The 24,946-nt window shown below is 42.0% G+C and overlaps 1 protein-coding gene across 1 annotated transcript in view; it reads left to right on the forward strand.

Annotated features, from left to right (window-relative positions):
- SCAF8 (SR-related CTD associated factor 8) overlaps positions 1–24,946 on the forward strand; it is a 158,918-nt gene that overhangs the window by 123,669 nt on the left and 10,303 nt on the right. The window contains 1 exon segment of the mRNA XM_042940135.1: positions 15,259–15,453. The gene's annotated coding sequence lies outside the window, so the exon portion shown is untranslated.

The raw sequence follows: 24,946 nt of genomic DNA on the forward strand, positions 1-24,946 counted from the left end.
TTAATTACTCATATTGACACATTTTTTACATTTAAATAAATGCCCTAGTTTCAGTGAAAATCACAAGACATGAGTTTTTTTTTTCTTAACAGAATTTCTCTGTAACATTTAAATTTGTTACAACATTTCATATCAGAAATTCATTAGGTAATTTATAAGGCATTTGCATTCAACCCACTTAAAAATTTTTAAACAACAACAAAATTAAAACCCGGCCATTTATATAAAAGATCTATTAACTTTCAAATTCTATAAATAAAAATGTATTACCCACATACCAATTCTGAGTGAGAGAAAACAGCATTTGGCACATCAATGTATAGACACAATTTTATAGGTATGACCGTGGTCTTGAAATGTAAGACCAGTAAATATTTTAAAATTTTATTTTCATTATATACTTTTAAGATCTGTGCCCCTAAGCAATTACCCACATAGTCATTGCTTCTTGGTAGGTGAGATAAGTCAATTATATTAAGACATTTGGTTCCAGCTTGCCCCAATTTATTACAGATACATGAACTTGGAGGAGGGATTATTACCCAAATGGGTTGTCTCATAAACATTTGGCATTTTTTTAGGGGGGGGGAGGGTTGGAGAGATTCCCTAAAATAGATAAAAGGCCATTAACTAGAATGTCTTCTGCATTAAGAGGCATGTACTTCTTAGGCGAAGTGTGTTAAATACAATGTTTACTCAGCTATTTCCTGAAAGAATACGCCTTATTAATACCCCTATATCCCACCCACAGTTTTATTTATTATTTTTTATTTTTTTTCAGTATATGAAATTTATTGTCAAATTGGTTTCCATACAACACCCAGTGCTCATCCCAAAAGGTGCCCTCCTCAATACCCATCACCCACCTTGCCCTCCCTCCCACCCCCCCATCAACCCTCAGTTTGTTCTCAGTTTTTAAGAGTCTCTTATGCTTTGGCTCTCTTCCATTCTAACCTCCCACCCACAGTTTTAAACTAGTCATGTACGTGAACATCCCTTTCCTGTACACACACACACACACACACACACACACACACACACACAAAATATCCTGCTCTATAGAACATCACATAGTACAGTATGATGCTGGCTATTTCTTCTATGTAACTGTACTTTAGCTGTTCTGTAAGTCAGCATCAGAGAAGGAGGCAGGCCTTCTTTCTGTACATTTCTCCCAGTTATATTAGCATCTGTTATGAGTGGTGAATTCAGAATGTTGAAGTAATTCAGTTTATCCAGATGGCCCAATGGCTGGGAGACAGAGGAAACGTTTGCTGGACTACATTACGATCTTTTTCTTAAGTTTCAGTTCCAGGGTTTTGTTTTTATGTGATACAATTACCATTAATTTTCAGTGTTTTCTATGTATTTTACAAGTTTAATAAGACTGTTGGAGTTAAAACATCAGTTTCCTAACTGATTTTAGTTTTTCAGAGTGACATTGTAATCAAGACATGTCAATAATCCTGTGATGGATGTTTAGGAAAAAGCCAGGGATACTAATTAGATCATTTTTCAGTATTTTTTTTTTTCATTATACCCCTCTCCCTTCTGCCCAGATGTATATATTTCATGTAAAACTTTAGCTAAAGAGTTTTGTTTTAGGGGTATCTGGGAGGCTCAGTCAGTTAAGCGTCTGACTTCAGCCCAGCTCATGATTTCACAGTTCTTGGGTTTGAGCCCCGTGTCGGGCTCTGTGCTGACAGCTCAGAGCCTGGAGCCTGCTTCAGATTCTGTGTCTCCCTCTCTCTCTGCCCGTCTCTTGTTTGCTCGCTCTCTTTCAAATAAATAAACATTAGAGAGTTTTATTTTAAGTTAGGGCATGGCGGGGGGTGGTGCCTGGATGGCTCAGTCAGTTAAGCCTCCAACTCTTGATTTCAGCTCAAATCATGATCTCAAGGTTTATAAGTTCAAGCATGCTGACAGTGCAGAGCCTGCTTGGGATTTGCTCACTCTCTCTCAAAATAAATAAATAGACTTAATAATAATAAAATAAATAGGGCATTAGGATAATGTATAGGTGAAGAACATAACTGTGACATTGGGCAAGTTACTTGGTTGCTCTGTTTCTTCTTCTGACATTGGGCGAGTCCCTAGTCATGTGACATCAGGCAAGTTATTCAGTTCCTCTGTTTAAGAGGACTTAGAACTTAATTGTGCAACATGACATTTAGAATAAGACGAGCACATGGTAGCTATTATTATTTTCATTATTATCTTGATTCTAGAAAGAAGGGTGTTTGGACTACAGACATCAGGAGTACCAGGTTGTACTTGTTAATATTCACTGTTAAGATAAAGTGTCCCAAAAATACAGAGAGAAATGGAATGGCGAGGTGTCTTTAAAGGCTCTCTTTTTAGCAGGACTTGACTTTCAGAAAAGCACACATTTTACAAGATACGTGCAGTATATGGTAATGTACTAGCTATAAAGCCAATGAAAGCTACAGTCTCTGCAATCTTATTTATTTAGAGTATAGCTGACATACAATGTTACATTAGTTTCAGGTGTGTAATTTAGTGATTTGACAAGTTTCTACATTATGCTACATTCACCGCAAGTTTAGCTACCATCTGCACCCCCCCCATCACATGGCTATTATAATATTGTATTCCTTATGCTCTTTTCTCTTCACCCATTCCGCCCATCCCCCACCCCCTTTCCCTCTTCTGCCATCTTGTTTATTATGTACATAAACATGTAGGAAAGTATAGAGGAACAAGGCAACCATTCAAGAAATAATGCTGCAGCAAAGACTGGAGCCGTAGCAGTAAGAGTGTTTATTACGGCTCACAGTTCATGCATTCTCAGTCTGTCTGAAAAGACAGAGGTAGAGACAAGTCTGTGGAGGAAATAGAAGGTGATTTGTGCGGAGGGAAGCCAGAACGGCCTTCGGAGAACTGGCTCTAGTGACGTGGGTGACTGGGGAGTAATAATGCGCTGAACCGGCTCTCCAGCAGCCGCACACAACCTGGAGTGTGATGCTTCATGCTCAGGTGCAAGCCGCTGTGATGCCTCTGACCAGCTCCATGGGACTGCACACTCCTTTAGCATGGTCGAATCTGTCTTGCACGATGAAATAGGAGGAATAGCAGGCTGTGAGGCTGTCTGGAGGTACAAATTCTGTCTGAGAGTCTTGAAAAAATTGGCCTTGGGACTTAGCAACGTTTATGGGTCATCGATCAAGAAAAATTAGAGCAGGAAGGCCCTTGACAGATTAGATGATCCATGAATAAGAACTCCAATATGTCAAACTGGGGAGGAGAGGGGAATTTGAAAAGCTATGTTTAATGTGCTTTGTTCCGTAATACACAATAAAACTTTTTAAATTGCGGTATAATTGACATACAATATCCTGTTAGTTTCAGGTGTACATAGTGATTATCTATCTTCAAGATTATGAAATGATCCCCACAGTAAGTGTAGTTACCATCTGTCACCATACAGTTATTATGTTATTGACTATATTCCTTGTGCTGTCCAGTACATCCCCGTGATTTACTTATTTTATTTTTTTCTTTCCTTTTTTTCATTTAAATTTTAGTTAGCATACATTGCAATACTGGTTTCAGGAGGAGAATTCAGTGACGCATCACCTACATACAACACCCAGCGCTCATGACAAGTGCCCTCCTTAGTACCCATCACCCATCTAGCCCATCCCCCACCCACCTACCTCCATCAACCCATAGTTCGTTCTCTGTCATTAAGAGCCTCTTGTGGTTTGTTTCCCTCTCTTCTCTTCCCTACCCCTTCCCATATGTTCATCTGTTTTGTTCCTTAAATTCCACATATGAGTGAAATCATATAGTATTTGTCTTTGACTTTTTTCACTTAGCATAATACATCACATTGCAAATGGCATCCACACCATTGCAGGTGGCAAGACTTCATTCTTTTTGATGGATGAGTAATACTCCATTTAATACGCGCGCGCGCACACACACACACACACACACACACACACACCACATCTTCTTTATCCATTCATCAGTTCTCTATGGGCTCTCTCCATAGTTTGCCTATTGTTGATAATGCTGCTATAAACATTGGGGTGCACATACCCCTTCGAATTTGTAGTTTTGTATCCTTTGGGTAAATAACTAATAGTGCATTTGCTGGGTAGTAGGATAGGTCTAATTTTACTTTCTTGAGGAGCCTCCATACTGTTCTCCAGATTGGCTGCACCAGTTTGCGTTCTCACCAACAGTGCAAGCAGGTTCCCCTCTCTCCGCATCGCCACCAATACTTGTCTCTTATGTTGTTAATGTTAGCCATCCTGACAGGTGTGAAAGTGGTTTCTCATCATGGTTTTGATTTGTATTTCCCTGATGATGAATGATGTGGAGCATCTTTTCATTTGTCCACTGGCCATCTGGACGTCTTCTTTGGAAAAGTGTTTATTCATGTCTTCTGCCCATTTCTTAACTGGGTTATTTGTTTTTTGGGTGTTGAGTTTATAGATTTTGAATACTATGATTTATTTTATAACTGGAATTTATACCTCTTAATCCCCTTCAACCTGTTTTGCCCGCCCCCTAACCCTGCCCCCTCTGATAACCAACAATTTGTCTCCTGTGTCGTTAAGCCTGTTTCCATTTTGTTTTGTTTTGTTTGTTTATTAGATTCCACATATAAATGAAATCATATGGTATTTATTTTTCTCTGACTTATTTCACTTAGCACAAGACCCTCTAGGTCCATCCATGTTGTCGCAAATGGTAAGATTTCTTTTTTTTTTTTTTTTCCTAAGTAGGCTCCATGCCTACCATGGGGCTCCAACTCATGACCCTGAGATCAAGAGTCACATGCTCTACCAACTGAGCCAGCCAGTGCCCCAGATTTCTTGTTTTTCCTGTGGCTAAGTAATATTCCATCATATGTATATACCACATCTTCTTTATCCATTCACTTATCGATGGACTCTTAGGTTGCCAAATTAAAACTTTTTCATATCCTCTTGGTAGAGGGAAGATATATGGAATCTGATTATATGCAAAGGATTATAGTAAGAACAGGTTAACTGCAGTTGCTGGGTGATGACCACCCATCTCTCTGCCTTGGTTGCCTCATCTGTAAAGTGGGAGTGCACATACCAGCAGCTGTTTAGAATAAGTATCAGGTGACATCATGGTAAAAAATCCTCGGAAGTTTGGAGAAGCTTAAAAAAAACTTTTGTAAGTGAATAGTGCTGTTTGTTGCACTTCTAGAAACCACATTCGCAGTCTCTGGGAATTAAAGATAAAACAGAATTTCCTCAGGCCCCCTTTAAGTGAACTAGGTAAAGAGAAAAGAGGCAGTAGAATTGGAGTTACCAGCTTCTACAAATAAAAATATCAGACATCTGGTTGAATTCGAATTTCAGATAAACAGTGATTTTCTAGGATAAGTATATCTGAAATTCAAACTCAACTGGGCATCCTGTATTTTACGTTGCATCTGTAATTAATGAGAAACCTAGAATCACAGTAGAGCCAAGATATTGGCTGATGGCTTGATGTCCTAGAACGTGTAGGGGTTTCACCAGTGGCCTTGGTCTCCATGAACTACTGTAGGTAACCTGGAAATGATGTCTCGCTCTCCTGTCTCCTTCCTCCTCATCCTCAGAATTGGGGAGTGTTGGCATTATTGAGCATCGTGTGGCCGTCACTGTAATTATAGAATAATAGTAATGATTATTCTGTATTGACCACCTGATATACTAGACCCTTTACGTAAATTACTAACCCTGTGAGAATAGGCAAAAATATTTCACTTCACAGATGAAACACACGCTCTAGCCCAAGTTACACAGCTAATTTGGATAAAAGGTGGGCTTTCACTCCAGGGTGTGTGATGATAAATCCTGTGTTCCTAACATCCACTCTGCATGTTTTGGATGTAGGTGACTTGTAGCCAACTCAGTGACAGAGAATTGCTGAGAGCTTCCCTCCTTCTCTGTGATGTGAACCTCTCTTCAGAACCCTGTGCTGCGTATTCAGATGCCAAGCTCTGTCCTTCTTCTTTTCAGATTTAGCGTTTGTTCACTTTGTTTGCCTAAAATAATGTTTTATCTTCCTAATTAAAATAGTGCGCTGTGATCCCTTCAGAAATCTTTAGGTCCCCTCCTCACATCTGTAGATTTTCAGCATGGGATGAATGAGCTCATGTCCGCCTTCCATGTGACAAGTTGGAGAAAGACGTACAGGGGCCTACAGAAGCTGCTCTGTGCCCAGCACTGATCTATTCGCCACACACAGTTTTTAAAATGAGCTACATCGAGAAAGAATGGAATCCATTGTTGAAAAATATTTTATCAACCAAATTATGTGGGAAGTTATTTTTATTTTCTTTCAGCTCTATCACCACCACCTTCTCCATCTGATTTCACTTCTGCTGTGTTCTTAGCTGCAGAGATTTTAGAAAGATGACAGTTGGTTGACTATGAAATGTAGGATCTATTTTTATTCCAGATCATCGATTGAAGTTTGACAGACTTAAAGCAATGGCATGTTCTATTCAATTACAAGATTAGTACCTACCCAGTGAGTTCTGTTAGTCTAGACAATGTTCCGGTCTCTAGTAATTAAAGATTACATTTTGGCCTAATTGACTTTGCAGGGAGATTTTAGTTATAGGAATTTAAAATTCACACGCACCCAACCAGCTTCCTCTGTGTGTGCCCACTTCTCCCCAATTTTATCTCTTCACCCACTTGAAAGCTTCTGAGAGCTTATGTGTGTGCCATGTCCTGCAAAAGCTTGTCTTTGTCATCTTTCTCATTTTTGTAAGCTGTATTTGACAGGTGCATGTGACATTTGGGAAACTGCTTTCAAAGTTGCATTTGGATTTTAGTAGCCAATTTAAATATATGAGAAAGCCACATCTTTTTAAAATTTGAAGCTGAAGGCGTTTTGCATTCAGTATCTTTTAAGTAAGGAATAAAGTGAATGAACAACAACGAAACAGTCCCAGTTTTAAGTATCTTTCAATAACATTTTGGACTAAGGAGCATAGGAGATACTCAAATTCAATACAATCAATTCAGCACAATCCATCCTGCAGTATAAACTGATACTGTTAACTATTTACAGCTGTACATTTGAATTCGCTAACTTTTGAGACCTGGCTGAGATAGATATTTGATATCAGTTTTGCAGAACCCATTTATATGTGGGTTGTTATGTAGAATTAAGTAATAATAAATAATTCAAGACTGAAATGATCAGGAGACAGAGTTTGCAGATTAATGGTAGTAGGGCACGTGTGGAAATTCCTTCTCATGCTTATGTCAGTAACGATCATGCATATGGCTATCGATGCCCTTGAGCCAATTTTAAGATATCACTAGCATGCAAATTTTTATCTCTGGTGCTTAGCAATGTGCCAGACCATGCCTAGTTCTCAGTAAGTATTTGTTGAATGAAAATTAAATGTCCTGATTGGAGTGTGTTCATATTTATTATATTTAACAGAGAAATAAAAAGATCTTTGCTTCATTTCATTTTACATGCTCTCCTTATTGTTAAGGAATGTGGGAACAGAAAATTTGAGGTTCTAAAATATTTCAATGAACAACAAAAATAACAGTTTAGAAATATTAATAAAATCATTTATAAACGGCTTTTTCTCAAAAAGCACATAAACCCACCTACCTCTTCATGCATGGACACCTATAAACATGAGAAAACAATGCAAGAGACACTGATAAAATAGACCTATGAAGGTATCATCTATTAATTTTTTATTAATGAAATGTACATATGTATATTTTTATCAGCATCTTTTACATCATTTACCTGTTTTTTCCCCAATACTCTGGTATCCCAAAACAAGTATGACAGAATCTCCAGGTACTTTTATATGATAGAATGATAAATTTTGTCCCCGGAAGTCAGAACTTCCTATCATTAAGAATTTGCTCTTAATTTTTTTTTTAACATTTATTCATTTTTGAGAGACAGAGCATGAGCGGGGAAGGGGCAGAGAGAGAAGGAGACACAGAATCTGAAGCAGGCTCCAGGTTCTGAGCTGTCAGCACAGAGCCCGACACGGGGCTCGAACTCACGAACTGTGAGATGATGTCCCAAGCCGAAGTCGGATGTTCAACCGACTGAGCCACCCAGGTGCCCCCAAAATTTGCTCTTACAAGCAGGAGTTATAAAATAGCATTGGCTCTGTATTCAAACTTCCCTTGAGGTGTTATTATTGAATACCATAGCACTTAACATCTCTGTTCTGGGGCACATACTGTAAATTCCCTCCTATGCCCGGTGGCATAACAATAGAACTTTGTTCATCCAAATAAATATTAGATACAAATTATCCAGCAAAGTCATCCCTTATATTCTGCTTGTTTCACTGTATTTTTCCAGTAGGAGAAATCCCACTTTTATAATTGAAATCAGTGAGGAAAAAAAGTAAATGAAAACTTGAGGTTTTGCTAGAATTTATTCCCTCAGGTAAGAGTCCTGCCTGTAGAGCCGCTGTGACTGACTGAAAGAATAGACCCACTGAGTATGAAAAGAGAAACATTTTGGAAAATGTGTTGCTACTCCAAGTTTTATATGGTAGCTAACAATGTTGAGTCTCCTTCTCCTGACTTTTTAATCTTCCTGTTAATTTAACTCCAATGAGGGTACTATACAGGGAACTTTTTGGCTAAAAGGGTCTGGCCTAGGAATCTTTCTTGGTTACTGAGAAAAGTATAAAGTTATACTGGAGGAAGAGGGAATCTTGTAATTTAATTCTCTAAAAACTATGCTTCCAACCAATGCAAATTGTTTTTTTTTTTTTAATTTATTTTTTTTTTAATTTTTTTTTTAACGTTTATTTATTTTTGAGACAGAGAGAGACAGAGCACGAACGGGGGAGGGTCAGAGAGAGAGGGAGACACAGAATCTGAAACAGGCTCCAGGCTCTGAGCAGTCAGCACAGAGCCCGACAAGGGGCTCGAACTCACATACCGCGAGATCGTGACCTGAGCCGAAGTCGGACGCTTAACCGACTGAGCCACCCAGGCGCCCCTTACTTTTTTTTTTAATATTTATTTATTTTGAGAGACAGAAAGAGGGAGCACATGAGCAGGGGAGAGGCAGAGAGAGAGAGAGAGAGAGAGAGAGAATCCCAAGCAGGCTCCGCACTGTCCGTGTGGAGCCCAACACGGGGCTCAATCTCACGAACCACGAGATCATTACCTGAGCCGAAATCGGCAGTTGACTGCCTAACCAACTGAGCCACCTACGTGCCCCTGTTTTATTTTTAAGCCATCTTGTAGTAGGTACCCTTAGAACTGCCAGTCTTGCTACCTTTAACATTTGTGCCTCTGTTGGGATAATCTGAAATAGAACAGGCCACTGCTGTGCCCTCGTCCCATTTAACTTGTCCTCAAAATTGCACCAGTCTTCTCTGTTTTCGGTCCAGGATGTGTAGTCAGAATTCACTTTGGCTAAGCTGAGATTCTTTATCACCCTACTTAAAATGAGCATGACCGTATGTCCCCGTTTGCCCCAGAGATCCCTAGTTTATGTCTCTTGTCTCAGTGTGATTATTAATAGTGCTTCTTTTCGATCTTGAAATGTCCTTCCATGGACAAGAAATTATATGGTCCTCATACTTTTAACTGTGAAATCAGATGCATGTAATGTAATAGTCACAAGTCATACAACAACACACGAAGTTTGAATGACTTAGAAGGGAGAATGGAAGTTGTCAGAATTTGGCAGGTTCATCTACCAGCTGTGAAGGGGAAGGCAGAAATAGCAACTTGCTGATGTGTTTGAGGAAGATTGATGGCACAGAGCTGAAGCCCTGGAATGACTTTTAGCCTTGAGTTAGACATTTATCTCAGATTTTTGTTGAGTGCCTACCATATGCCTGGTGGCAGGGGGAGCAGTGGTGATACAGCAGTGAATGTGAGAGACCTGGCCGTGTCCTCAAAGAGCCGGCAGGAATTATCCAGTCTGGCTCTGTCCAACCCACATGAACAGGTCACTATAAAACTTTACTTAGTAAACCAAAGATGTTGGCGTATGTTCAGACTGCGTGAATATGTGCAGACTCCGAACATATTCTCATAGTCTCTAATCTCATAGTCTAACGTTGCTACTTTATGGGATCGTAAACTCAGGGTAGTGTTTCTGTGTGAGGAACCACCTGTAAGAGCTTGTGCCCCACTAAATCGGCAAACTGGTCATTTAGTTCCCAAACCACTCAAATCGTCCAGTGCTTATAAGAAATCCTGACTGGGGCACCTGGGTGGCTCAGTCGATTGAGTGTCCGAATTGGGCTCAGGTCACGATCTCACGGTTCCTAGGTTCGAGCCCTGCGTCGGGCTCTGGGCTGACAGCTCAGAGCCTGGAGCCTGCTTCAGATTCTGTGTCTCCCTCTCTCTCTGTCCCTCCCCTGCTCACGCTCTTTCTCTTTCTCTACAAAATAAATAAACATTAAAAAATTTTAAAAAAAGAAATCCTTACTGATTTAGAATTACTTATCCGTGATCTCCCATTGTTCTGAAACACAGCCAGTAAAAACCAGGAAGTGGGTAGCGGAGGCTCCTGAGCAGCCAGAGCAGTTGTGACAAGGCCTGTTTCGGAGGAACACATAGGACCGGGAGGGCTAAGCCAAGCACGACAGCTTTGGGCAGGCCAGGTCATGGCCGGGACAGCTGGTCAAGGTGGATGTGGTCAAGCAAGCAGGCCCAGGGTCTTGTTGTAGGGGGCATCAAGCCATCTGGGAGTTAATGGAGAGAACGTATGCGTTCAAAGGCGGCTTGAAGGACAAAGACGAGGGTCCAGCTTACTCCCGGTCTATATGAACGCGGACAAGTCTCTTATGAAACCCATGTATGGACCGTAGAATGGATTCAGGTTGATACCAGACACCTCTCTAAGATTCTTAGCCATCTGGTTTTCTAGTGCGCGGTTAGTACAGAGATGAAGCTGACGAGCTGTCCTGAGCAAGACAGTCCCGCAACGAGGCTGGCATCTAGTGTGGGCAGGAGACAGCAGCAAGCAGTAACTGGTAGTAGCATCACATTGTGAGCAACAGTAGAAGTCTCTTAACGAAGAGCAAAACCCAGCCAGAGGCCTTGCATTTTGCCGTGTCCAAATATGCCGCTGAACTGGGCTTACATTCCGCATGCAGATTTGTAGTCCTGACAAAATTATCTTATGTGGAATATCCCATTTCTCAACATTGTAGACAACTGAGATTTAATGTTTATTGTAGACAAGAAGTCGTCTGTTTTCTTTCCAAGTTAGTTCACACAACCACAAATCCATATTTAACTCTGAAGCCTCTATTTCTTTCTTGTTTTTTTTTTCCTGGTTGATTTTCAAGGGACCAGTTTTTTTAATTTTAGGTATAAGAGGGATGTTGGCTATGGCCTTGACTTTTTCCTGCATGTGTAGAACATTGAGTCCCATCATTTTTCCTCTCAACACCAAATGGCTTTCTGAACGTGCACTGCTTAGTTGTGTTCTCCATTTGAAAACACTTTGAAGTTCTTCCTGTGTTAAAAGCACATGAGCCTTTCAGGTTGATCTCATTCAAACCCAGTGTCTCCCACAGAACAGCGTTGAGATGGCAGGGAAGGCACCTGAACTGTCTATGCCCAGATTCCCTCATGCAGAACAGGGATTCCACGAACAGTACCTTCCTCAGAGAGCCATTTGGGGATTGCATGAAATCATGTATGTGTAGTTTTAGCACGGTGCCTTGTATGTACTTGAGTACTCATGACTATTATTTTATTCAGATTTTTTTTCCAAAGGCTCCTACATGCTATAGATTTAGATCTCTTTAAATAACATTCCAGGAGCCACTTTTTCTCCCTGTTCACAGTGTGTCTGCCCCAATCCCCACCGCATTGTCAAGCCACAAGCTGGCACTGATTTGAGGGAGGACAGGAGGTAGAGAATCACTCTGATGCCCTTGGACATGAGGGTTCTGGCCCATAAGGAAAAGCCATGGAATATTCTAGAGAGATCAGTGGATGACAGGGACAGGTACATTCCACATTACCTGTTAAAGGAAAGGAGCTTAGTTTTTACTTTGAAAGATGAAAAAATACCATAGCAAACTTTAATTTTCCCTAAAAGTTCACTTCTGACCTTCAGTAACCCTATCAGGAAACAATCACTTTTTCCCCCTTAGGTCTTACACTGCTCTAGACTATAATTCTTTGGGTAGACATTTCATTTTTCGTTTTATGTCAGCCTTATAGTTTGTTTGATTCTGTTGTATGTTTTCCTATCTGAGGAGCAAGCAGAAGGCATCTTATATATATTGGATTTGATGGTTCTTCAAGAATCTAAATGGGAAATGGATGTGGGTCGTGTTCTGACTTGTTTCCAAAGTCAGCTCTTAGGATCCCCATTACTCTCCAGCACAGCTGACCAGCGTCCCCTTAGCAGGGAGAACACTTGGCAGTAAGCAGTTTATGAAAGACACTTTTTTGGAAAGCCCTGAACATTCCTTATACTCCCCAAGGAAACTTTATTTAAAATTACCACTCTTTATTATACTTAGCTAAAAATATTCATCCCATATCGTGCTAAGTGCTCAATTAGGTTGAATATTTACACATACATTAAAACTTAGCAGTGGCTGTATTTACAAAGTGTAAGGGAGCACTAAGTAAATGTCCTGCTCCCTTTACTGGAAGCACCACTCGACTGTGGAAAGGAAAGAGTGGTAGGATTGTACAGGTTTGTGTTTGGGGTGGGAAATTTTCTCTCTTTCTTCAGTCCTTCCTTCCTTCCTTCCTTCCTTCCTTCCTTTACTTCTTTCTTTCCCTTTCTTTCCTTTTTCTTTCTTTCTTTCTCTTTCTTTCCTCTCTTTCTTTCTTTTCTTTTTTTCTTTTTCTTTCTTTTTCTTTCTTTCTTCTTTTCTTTTCTTTCTTTCTTTCTTTCTTTCTTTCCTTCTTTCTTTTTCTTTCTTTCTTTCCTTTTCTTTCTTCCTTTTCTTTCTTTCTCTCTTTTTCTTTCTTTCTTTCTTTCTTTCTTTCTTTCTTTCTTTCTTTCTTTCTTTCTTTCTTTCTTCTTATGATATTGCACCTTCCTTGTGGAATGCACAGACAGGGCCCAGAGGAACAGGGAGCAAGGTTGGAGATAATGAGAGGGCAGAACAAAGGGCAGGTGATGGTGGGTGAGGTTGGGAGACAGGCTCAGTAACTCCTAGGACTCCAGGGGATGTGGGATCTGGCCGAGAGTGCATAGGTAGATGGGGTGGCCGTCGGGAAGGCTCACTGGTAGAGTGTAAGCACACACTACAATAAAGCCTGGATGCTAGGGGCTTGAAGGATGAGTGGAGCATAGGCTACGATTTGTCTAATGTCAGCTGAAAGTCTTCTCTTTGTATTCTTCTGGAGGGAAATAGTCACTTGGGAGGGAAGGAGGTGGTGAGTTGTCTGTGGGAATTCTTAGTATTCTCTATGCCTGCTTTCCAAATTATACTTTTTAGCTCTGATCGCTCTAGTTTGGGGCAAGGAGGTAATGTATAATTTTCACTGAGTTTCCTAACAACCAAAGGTGGGAAGTGGCATTCTTCTGTAACACATGTCACACCCAGGGTCTGGACTTTTCACTGGCAGCTGGGGTACAGTGGAAAGAGCATTGGAAGACTGGGGTTCAGATCTGGCCTCTGATACCTACCTTACACCATTGTCACACCTGAGCCCACTTCTCATTCATGAAACTGCCTTAACACCTGTCTTCCCCAAATGTGAGGATAAAAAATGTGCAGAGACCTTGTTCTAGAGACAGTCCTAGCGTATGCTCTATAAATGTTCCATTGGCAATGTCACCTGTAATGAGACCATCATCACCAAGGTTTTAGATATTTATTTTATTTTATTCATTCATTTATTTATTTATTTTGATAGAGAAAGAGAGTAGGGAAAGGGCAGAGAGAGAGAGGGAGAAAGAGAATCCCAAGTAGGCTCCATGCTCAGCCCAGAGCCCGATGCGGGGCTTGATCTCAGGACCATGAGATCGTGACCTGATCCGAAATCAAGAGCCAGATGCTTACAGAGGAGCCACCCCGGGCACTCCATCCCAGAGTATTCTAAGTGTTAAGGGCTTAGTAAGAAACCATTCATTCAGCAAATAGTGCCTACCTGCCACATTTCTTAGGCACGTCAGGAGACACTAGTTCTACCACGGTGGCAACATACACATCCCAGCCTGAAGTTCAAAAAAAATGAAATTGACCTAGTGCCCATTCTGTACTGGTGTGGATGGTGTTACACAACAACAAAAAGATTTATAGTTTTTTTTTTTTAATTTTTTTTAACGTTTTTATTTATTTTTGAGACAGAGAGAGACAGAGCATGAACGGGGGAGGGGCAGAGAGAGAGGGAGACACAGAATCGGAAGCAGGATCCAGGCTCTGAGCCATCAGCCCAGAGCCCGATGCGGGGCTCGAACTCACAGACTGTGAGATCGTGACCTGAGCTGAAGTCGGACGCTTAACCGACTGAGCCACCCAGGCGCCCCAAGATTTATAGTTTTTAACTGCACATATATGTGTGTATACATATACATTTGGCTTCACACAGTAGAAGTTTAACACTCTCAGAGCTATAAAACATCTGACTGTTGGCTGTCCTGGAGGCCAAGTGACCAGTTACCTAAAATGTCTCCCCACCCATTCTCCCCTACAGCTTCTGTGCTGTCCCTGGTGGTCTGTGTGGGGCCTGCCTGGATCAGCATGTACGGAAACTTCCTGGTTTTTTCTTTCCAAGAGGTTGATGTGCACACTATGTGCCCAATTTCCTCCTTACTTCTCTGCTTGTACTTGTGCTAATTCTAGTGATAATAGCCTTTTGCATATACACACATTCTCTTTATCTGCTTCTGTTCTCTCTTTCCCATCTGAGGAGAGTAAGCACATGCTGGCCCTCCCTCCTAGGCATTTCCCCCAAATAATTTTCCGGTGCCTGTGGCTGACACTACGGTGGGTTTATACTTGATAGGGGGTTGGATAAGATACTAGTCCCATATCCATAAAGTTTATAGGCTCGTAGAGCTGACAGTTTATAAACCAGGAGCTATAGGACAAGACAGACAGTAAATGCCAGAACATGAGACTTTGTCTACTATTTTTTTTTTTCAGTTTTCAGATGAAAACAAAAAAAAGCATTAGTATAGATTTTCACATTTTCTGCATTATTATTTGAAATAGCACAGAAAAAGGAAAAGTTGTAACTATTAAGAATGAGCGCATATTGGTCATCAGTTTGGCTTTAGGTCTTGTTTTATTTGTTCACCCGACAGATAATTGAGTGGCCAGGCACTGTGTTGGGTGCTAGAGAAATTAAGTGCCGTCCTCCATTTAGAAGCTCCGAGCGTAATAGTAACAGAAGGCAGGAAAGCATGGAAACCAAATATGTACCCAGTGTGTTGCATGTGACTCCGTGGACCCAGGTCTGGCGGCTAAGAGGAAGTCGTCCGAAAGGCTTCATAAGGAAGGTTAGTCTCCTGCGTTTTGAAGATGGTAGAGGGTGTGATTTTACACAATGAACCCTGTGGGGGTGTGGGGAAACGAGCCTCCGAAAACCAAGTGAACCTCGTTGGGAGGGTGAACGCTTGTAGAGTCTGCTAAGGGAACACACACACACACACACACACACACACACACACACACATGCACACACGGGAAATTGTATAATTTTGAGAAAGGAATGATACAAATATAACGTGATGGCGATTCTAAATGTTTTTTTGACTTTATCCACTAGGATAGGAAAGATTAAAGGCAGGTCTCGGTTAAACTTTTTTAGGAAGTCGAGACATTTCTTCAAGACGCACTGCTTATTAACCCTAGATGTGAAAAATTTATAAAAGGCAAAAACTACGATGCTTCATATAACTGAATCCCAGGAAATCTTGGCTCTGGACCTGAAAATCTTGAAATAAAATGTTTTCTGGAACATTAATTGGAAGACAGCTTGCTATCACCAAATTGTTAGTCTGCGGTAGAAACTCAAAACTGCTAACAGATGCCTCCTACAGATTTTTAAAATATGGAATTATTTCAGCCAGCTACCAAACCATTGATCTTTGTAATTTTTTAAAACTATGAAATATGCATATAAATCTACATAACTGTTCAACTGAGAAAAAGTGTTCCTCTTTGTACTATATACCATAGACGTCTGATTTCCAAACTGAGATTTGCTCGGATTAGAATTTAGCTATTTAAATTAACTCAGGAGTTTATCTAAAAAACAATTTACATTAAGTTTTTTTTAAAAAATAGAGTTTAAATTTTAGTCCTCGACTTCTTTAGTCATTAACTGTGTAACCTTGGACAGGTTCCTTAACATGCCTAAGAAATGCCCAGGTTCCTTTAAGACCATGCTTCTAATTTCGGCACTTGAGATTCGTACAATGCACATAATAATCTATAGATGTTGGTAAAATATGTAGGAGAACTCCCCAATTATCACATTCGTTAGTTAACGAATTTACTAAGGCCTATGGGAGCAGGCCCACTCTGTGCCCATCTACATGAATCATATTTGCTCCCAGGTAGAAGTGAGATAGGGTGGGGGAGGAAAACAGAAGGCCTTTAGTTAGACTCCACTCCTGGACACGGCTCCAGTCAACTCAAAATGGGAGCACAGGGGGAGACATTAGCTTTTACTCCCCGGTGGCGGAGACAGCGGAGCCCTGAGTTAATACAGACCTGCCACACCCCCCTCCCAGTCCAGCTGACCAGGTGCCTCTTTAAAAAAATAAACAAATGTATTTTTCTCCTATTTTTATAATAAAATGCCAGTCGTGAAGCCCCTTAACTTTGCAAAACTTCCCTTTTGTAATTATTTTTAACTTTTGCTAAATAGTAAAGAGTATCTGTCCCATTGTGCAGATAAAATTGTGTCTCAGAACACACGGATTCTATTTTTATTATTATTTCTATTTTAAAAGTCATGCAAGTAATGCATACTGTAGGAAAAAATATAAGATAGAGATAAGTATGGAAACAATAAAATCACCTAGTCCTAAATTTGGACATTTTTGTTTGTTTGTTTTTTAGAGAGGGTATGCAAGTGGGCGAGAGGGGCAGAGGGAGAGGGAGAATCCCAAGCAGGCTCCACACTCAGCATGGAGCCCAGCATGGGGCTTGATCCCACAACCCTGGGATCACAGCCTGAGCTGAAATCAAGAGTTGGACGTGAAACCGACTGAGCCACTCAGGTGCCCCAAGGCGTATTTTTTATTCCTAAAAATAAAGAAGATTTTTATTTGCCATATAGAATTTATGAGTATATAGGGTAAAACTTTGCAAAAAGAAGGTTTTCACTACTATTTCACTGAAACTAACATAATCTTATGTCAAGTGTACCTCAAAAAATATATATAGAGAGAGAGATCACAATAAAAAATGCAGGGGTGCCTGGGTAGCTCAGTCGGTTAAGTGTCCAACTCTTGATTTCGGCTCAGGTCATGATCTCATGGTTCGTGAGATCGAGCCCTGCATCAGGCTCCACGCTGACAGTGTGAAGCCTGCTTGGGATTCTCTCCCTCCCTCTCTGTCCCTTCGCCCACTCATGCTCTCTCTCCCCCTCTCTCTAAGTAAACACTTAATAAACTAAAAATAAAAATAAAAAATGCAGTTGGAAAAAAAGAATGAAATAGTAGCTATAAACATTGGAAAAGCAGTAGTTAAATCATCCTCTTAAAAAAAAGCAAAACTTTCTAGAGAGTAAAGACCATGTAGGTTGGAGGAAACACCTGAGCCCTGGTGTCACCCAGAGCTGTGCTTTTCCTATTTTGCCACTTGCTCACCAGGTCGCTTTGGGCCACAGGCTTAATCTCTCTGTATCTCTCCACAAAAATGGGGCTAATGATGCCTGTTTGTCCTGGGCGCTGATGGGAATCTATGGTAAAGACACTGTGTAAAGTGAGCGGGTAGCTGTTACCCTAAGTATGTGGCCGTGCGTAATACTGGCATCGAGCACGTGTGGCTGGCCTACTGCTTGAACTGTGACAGTTTTGGGGAGACAGATTTCAAAGGGCTCAGAGATAAATTCAGGAGGTAGGGTTTCAAAAAGGGAAGCGGACACGGGAGGGCTAATGAACTCAATAATGTAATCCAGCTATGATATGCAAAGTGACGCCTAGTCCTGATGAAGAAGAAACAAGGTCTTTGTGCAAACGACAGTTCTGGGGAAAGATGCACGGTCCAAGGTGGCCAGGAAAAGTAGGGCAACGCTCTAGGAAGCCAGCCAGGAGGCTACAGGTTGGTTTGAGATGCAGCTTATGTAAAATACTGAAGACGGCACCAATGTCTTCTACATGTTGCTCAGGGTGAAAACAGTGAGGAAGGGAGAGTGCCACGGCATGGGGCAGGGGGCAGGGGGCAGGGGGCATGGGGCGTTACATTAGCAGACAGAGCAAACACTCGACATAAGAGGGAAAAATCTAAGGAAGATCAGACGACAACGAGAAGACCCCTGTTATTCTCACAGTGACCCAGGCCTTGAAAAATTACATCGCTGCAAACCAGAATTTATAGGTTGATCTCAAAATTGCTGCAAAATCCAGAAATTGTGGGAAGCAAGAAAGGATTCCTGTGCTTGGAATTTGCTAGGCGGATGTTTTGATTTTCAAGGAAAGAAGAAGGTAGTTTCCTAGAACTACAGGCCAGTGGACTTGTCATCATTCCCAGCGTGATGCTAAAAAGAGTTAATTGAAAGGTTTGTCAGCTATTAAAAAGGAATTCTGTGTCCCAAAGAACTGGCATAGGTTCACTGAGAAGAATTCCTGCCAGAAGTAAGATTGCGGCTTTTAAATATTAGGGTGATTTGATTGATCCATGAAAAATGTTGTAGATGCTCTGTGTCAGGATGCGAGGAAGGTCTCTAAGAAAGTTGCTAAAGATCTGTTTAGGGAAAGGATGGAGAAATCAGGCCTGGACGGCAGTGCAGCCGACTGGCTCGTCTCCCCCCCCACCCCCCAGATGCTGGCTAGTGGACCAGTGTCAGCCCTACAGGCGGGACCATAAGGGTGGCCCCCGATCGCATAGTAGAGCACGGGGTCGGTGGGGGGGGGGGGGCAACCCTCTCTACCTGCCGTTGCCTGACAGTGTGAAGCAGAGACAAAGCCACAGCCTCGGTCACAGGGAGGAAAGCAAACTCAAATGGATAAAGAAGAAGCACCAAGATGAAATGAGGGGGGCAAGGGACAAGGACAGCCGGGAACAAGGAGTCACAGGCTGGCACGCGGGGCCAGCGTGGACAAGTCTCCAAGAGGAGGTTTCAGTGCTGTGGCAGCGATGTCTACATTCTGAGTGCTCTTGCAGATCTAAAGAGGCGGAAATGGGACACAGATGTCTAACCTCAGCTTTGCCTTCTTCCATTTCCCTACTACTGATTTGAATGAGGAAATGGATAGCTTGCATGCCGATTAAACCTACGGGTTATATGAAGGTGGAAAAGAAGACTAAAATGTTGCGTGAGTTCTGTCCCTGGGTCCAGAAAACTTACTTGTTGCAAGTGTGAGATAAAGTGATGCTGCTTAATAGTAACCCGCGAGGGGGGGCGCAGGCTCAGTCGGTGGAGCGTGCGTGTCTTGATCTCGAGGTCGTGAGTTGGAGCCCCGTGTTGGGCGTAGAGATTACTAAAAAGACAAATAAATAAAACTTAAAGAAAAAAAAAAAGTAACCTGTGAGGAAGAGACAGAGTCAGACTCACACGGCTGTCAGACACCAAGGAGAAGGCTCAGGTGTCTACAGCAGCAGAATCTGGTTCTCACTGAGATGCGTGGTCATCCTTGACCATGCTGGCCGGCTCCACACAGATCACACTCCATCTGAAGGTTCGAATTCAGTTCCAGTTTCCATACCTTAAGGGACGTGTTTCAAATGTGTCCCTAGGAGAATGATCCAGATTTGGGGGAGTCTGTATAAGGCAGGTGAGGATTCATATACTCACGTTAGAGAATATTTGAAGGGTTTTATGACCACTGGCTTAGAATAAGTGAAGCGCGTAGAAAGATTGGACTTCTCCTTTGTGACACCAGAGGGCATGGATTCAGGCTTCTTAGCCCTCAAAGGTGACCCAGAAGAAATGGCAGCCTCAGGAGAGGCCCAGCCCCTAGGGAGGCTCCCTGGACAAAGGCCACTTTCAGGGGTGAGAGACAACTCAGGGTTCCAAGTGGGCATTGGTCTGAGACATGTAAGCCCCTTTGGACTTGAGATTCTGCGGTTCTGACTCGGTATTCTATATTTCTGTGTGGTTGTGGTTGCTCAAAGCATCACGTGCAAATTCTGAATTGTTGCTATAGAAGATGTGGCTATTTGAGATGGTCTCCTTTTTTTGGGTGTGTGATTCAAGATTAAAAAGTTTAGTAGGAGCACCCGGGTGGCTCAGGCGGCCAAGCGTCCGACTTCAGCTCAGGACTGCAGTGAAGGACCACGGCTGATTCTCTTCCTCTGGGATTGATTTCTTGTTTGGTCATCAGTGAGTGCCTGACACTTAGGAGGTGCTCTATAACTTCCTACTGAAATTACTGGTCATCGATTTCAAATGGACAAGTAGCCTATTAAAAAACTCCTGGGAGGGGCGCCTGGGTGGCTCAGTCAGTTGAGCATCTGACTTCGGCTCATGTCACGATCTCTCAGTCTGTGAGTTCGAGCCCCGCGTCGGGCTCTGTGCTGACGGCTCAGAGCCTGGAGCCTGCTTCGGATTCTGTGTCTCCCTCTCTCTCTCTCTGCCCCTCCCCTGCTCACACTCTGTCTCTCTCTCAAAAACTAAACATTACAAATTTTAAAAATAATAATAATAAAAAGTTTGGGTTCTCTTGTAGGAAAAAGGCATCAGTTTCAACCTGGTTCATTCCCTGATTTGATCATTACCTTTCAGGGTCGAACCTGATTGAAATGAAAGGTAGAAGCAGGTGAAATGAAACTGCAGAATCTAATTTGCATATCGACCCTTCTGGATGCCAGAGAGTAGCACACATTCCTACACGTCAAAGTGAGCTGTGGGTTTTTACTTAATTCTTAAAAAAAAAAAACAACAACGCTTTTCTTTCAGATAGGTAGATTGTTAAGGATAGATATTTTGATATACCTTTATATCTAAAACAAAGTATTTATTGTTGTGGATCTAAAAGGAAGTCCTTCCTCAGAACTTTGGGTGCTAAGTCAAAGGCACAGTGTCATTAACTATAACTGTTAAATGCTGGCAAGGTTCCTGGCTCCGGTCAGTGCTGCCGTGACCACAACCAAAGAGCAGATCTTTGCCCTTGTCCTTTTGAAAAGAAGAAGGGTTCAGGAGCCATGGGGGCTTTATTTCCCGTGTGGAGACCACAATCCAGTCCGCTAGTTGCTCTGAGCGGGGAATGTGGGTCCAGGTGGTGGCCACACACACATTCCTCCCGACTCCTCTCGGACAGGCTGGTAGGACAGAGGGAGCTGTTTTCCTGGTCGCAGGTGTCCTTTCTAAACACAGTGTGTAAACGGCGTTACGTTGATTTTCTGGAGATGGTCTGTGTTCTTAAAGGAGGTGGCCGCTTCCTTACTGAGGACGCTGGTTTCCTGTGCTACAGGGTTCGCCTGAAGGCTCCTTGTTGTTGGCACTGAGTGGCTCCTACCCGTGCTTTGCTTTGAGAATGTCGGGTGACCATTTCCCCTCTTATTCTCATCTCCTTTCTCTCAATCTCAGTCTCTCTCTCCCTCTCTCTCTGTCACATACACGCATACCCTGTCACATTTCCACACTCCTCAGATTCCCGCACATTCCGTCTGTCTGAATTTAGACAAAGCTTTGAAGAGCACCTTGTCTAAAGCAGTGCCCACCCTCAGCCTCTGGGACCGTCTTTCACCTACTCCGCGTGCATTTATAGCACACTTCTGTCCACTTGCTTTAATTCTCTTTCTGCCGGCGTGTGAACTGCCCCAGAACAGAGGCAGTGCTTTACCACCTCTTTGTCCCCAGCTCCTGGAACGTCTCAGGCATGTGGTTAAGCTCACAGTAATTACCCGCTGGAGAGAAAGGAGGGAACTTGCAAAGGGAGCATTCTTATAGTCAGGAATAAGTAGGTAAGGATACACATCCTGAAAAACATCTTCAGTTCTAGATTAACCATGTTGCTGTGGAAATGAACACAACCTGTTATGTTGGCTCAGTGTCCCTGAGGTACCCACACAGTTGACGCCCTGGTAGGGCGCTGAATAAAATGCAGAACACCCAACTCAATTAAATTTCAGATACATAACAAGTGAATTTTAGTGTAAGTTATGTCCCATGCGATATTTGGGAATACTTACACTACAAGTTATTTCTTCAGTGTTTTCATTTGCTATATTTGGCAACCCTATCCCCTGGTTCCCTGATGTGTATTGATTTGCCAGAGTTTAGGATGTTTCAGTGTTCTTTACAGTTTTCCTAAAAGAAATCAGCTCCAGTGTCAGCCTTGCCCTCAATCTGTGGCCCCACCGGTTAGAGCCACGGTGCACTCAGAACCTTTGTTCAACTGAAATGGATGCGATGAACGCTGTTTACACAAGAAACCCCCTTAACTCATCCTCCCTTTCTCCCACTCAAGAAAACACGGAACATAAATGATAGTGACTGCGACAGGGATAACCTTGAATCCTTTCAACTTCTTATTTAAAAGAAATAATTTGCAGATTTGCACTTGATCATTGGAACTAAACCCAAGAAATTACTTGAGACGCTTCTCTCAGCTAACTCCCGACTGACCCTGAGATTGAGGACGAGTGGCTAGAATTTAGTGGTAAAAGATGAGGGTTGTGGATTTTATTCACTTCAGAGATGTGTTGCTTTCTTTGCAAGAGAAAAAGTATCTCGGACCCAAGAGGACCTGTCTAAAGAGACAGAGACAGCAGAGTAAAGGGCTTACTTACCTCACTACTAGAAACACACCCCCAGCATGGATATCATGAATAGTCGGTTGGCAGTTTCATTTTTACATGTAACAAAACAAAATTGGAATCCATCTAACCCCATCTTGATGCAGAGGGCCATTTAAGTAGTTGTAGTTAAAGGCTTTTTGAGAACACAGCGATATTACGGGTTTGGCCACCACAATAAAGTACATATCACAATAAAGTGAGTCAAAGTAAGTTTTTGTTTCCCAGTGCATATAAAAGTTATGTTTATACTGCACTGTAGTGTGTAAAGTGTGCAAAATAGCATTATGCTTTTTTGAAAACCATGTATACTTCATTTAAAAATACTCCATTGCTGGGGCACCTGGGTGGCTCAGTTGGTCGAGTGTCCAACTCTTGATTTTGACTCAGGTCATGATTCCAGGTTCATGGGATCGAGCCTTGCTTTGGGCCCTGCACTGAGCATGGAGCCTGCTTGAGATTCTCTCTCTCTCTCCCCCCCCCCCCCCACCCCCTCCCCTGTTCGCATGCACACATCCTCTGTCTAAAATAAATAAAATAAAAATACTTTATTGCTGAAAAATGCTAACCATCATCTGAGCTTTCAGCAAGTCATAATCACTGATCATAGGTCACAATAACAAATATAATAATAAAAAATTTGAAATATTGTGAGAAGTATCACAATATGACACAAACACAGGAAGTGAGCAAATGCTTTTGGAAAATTTGCACTAATAGACTTGCTTGACACAGGGTTGTCACAAACCTTCAGTTTGTACAGAACACAGTATCTCTGAAGAGCAATAAAGCGAGGTGACACCAGAATATCTTTTTTTATTTTATATCCACCACCAAATGTTTGGTTACTTAACTGTAAAAAAAAAAAAAAAAATGCCCAGGCAGTTTAAGAAATATAAAAAATATATTTGGGTATATTTGGAATAAACCAAAAATAAAGAATATATCATATATCCACTGAGATAATTTTTTTTAATAAATGTTTTTAAATAATCTCTACGCTCAACATAGGGCTCAAACTCACGACCCTGAGATCAAGTCGTGTGCTCTACTGACTGAGTCAGTCAGGCTCCACTCCACTGAGGTAATCTTTAAATTATTACTTTGAGATATAATTGAGGATTGATATACATTTTTTAAAATGTTTATCTATTTTTGAGAAAGAGAGTTGGGGAGGGGCAGAGAGAGAGAGAGAGGGAGAGAGAGAATCCCAAGCCAGCTCCACGCTGCCAGTGAGGACCCCAGGTGGGGCTCAAACTCATGAACCATGAGATCATGACCTGAGTTGAAATCAACAGCCGGGCGGATGCCCAACCAACTGAGCCATGATACACATTTTTTTTTTTTCTAAAGACAAACCCTAACATACTACCACTTCTAAATTGTAGCTTGAGTTTCATTTCTTTTTAGTAAATAAGAAATAAATGAGTAGACGTACTATTTATTCGGCTCCTTTGCTGGTAGTCAAGTATCTGTTTTCAACACTTTCGACATCCCTGACGAGTTAATATAATGCAAACAAAAGAGTGACATTGAATGCCCGTCTCACTGTCACCCGGGTCCTCCTACTTTAATTTATAACTACCAGTCGTGCGTTGCCTCCTTCCCTGCGGCATGACTCCGTGCCCTGTCCGCTTGTTGCCTTGTGGCATGTTGGTGTAAGTCCAGCCACGACTGTGTTAACCTTGGACAGTTTCTCCAGCGTGGCACTCTATTAAGCATCCTGGGAGATGTTCCAAAGAGTGAGCTATAGAATGTGAAAAGATGTGTGACTTGTCATAATTCCAGAGGGAAAGAAAGCCAGACATTTTGACAACATTTTTGGCAACTCGATTCTCTGGAGATGATTTGCTCGCATGCTTTTTGCTGGCAGCTTAAACCCAACAGTGGGTTCTCGATGCAGAAGAGCCCTTTGTCAGACCGGGTTTATCTTGGAGCCTTGCAGAAGCTTCCTATCACCCGGCCTGCACCAAGCTGGAGCCCTTGTTGGGGGATACAATGCAGTCCTCTGTTGCGGAGACATCACCAAAAAAAGGACAGACTTCGGGTTCAAATGTAGGCTCTGCCTTGCAAGAATGG

The sequence above is a fragment of the Panthera leo genome, chromosome B2 (assembly GCF_018350215.1).
Source record: "Panthera leo isolate Ple1 chromosome B2, P.leo_Ple1_pat1.1, whole genome shotgun sequence".
In the NCBI taxonomy this organism is placed as follows: domain Eukaryota; kingdom Metazoa; phylum Chordata; class Mammalia; order Carnivora; family Felidae; genus Panthera; species Panthera leo.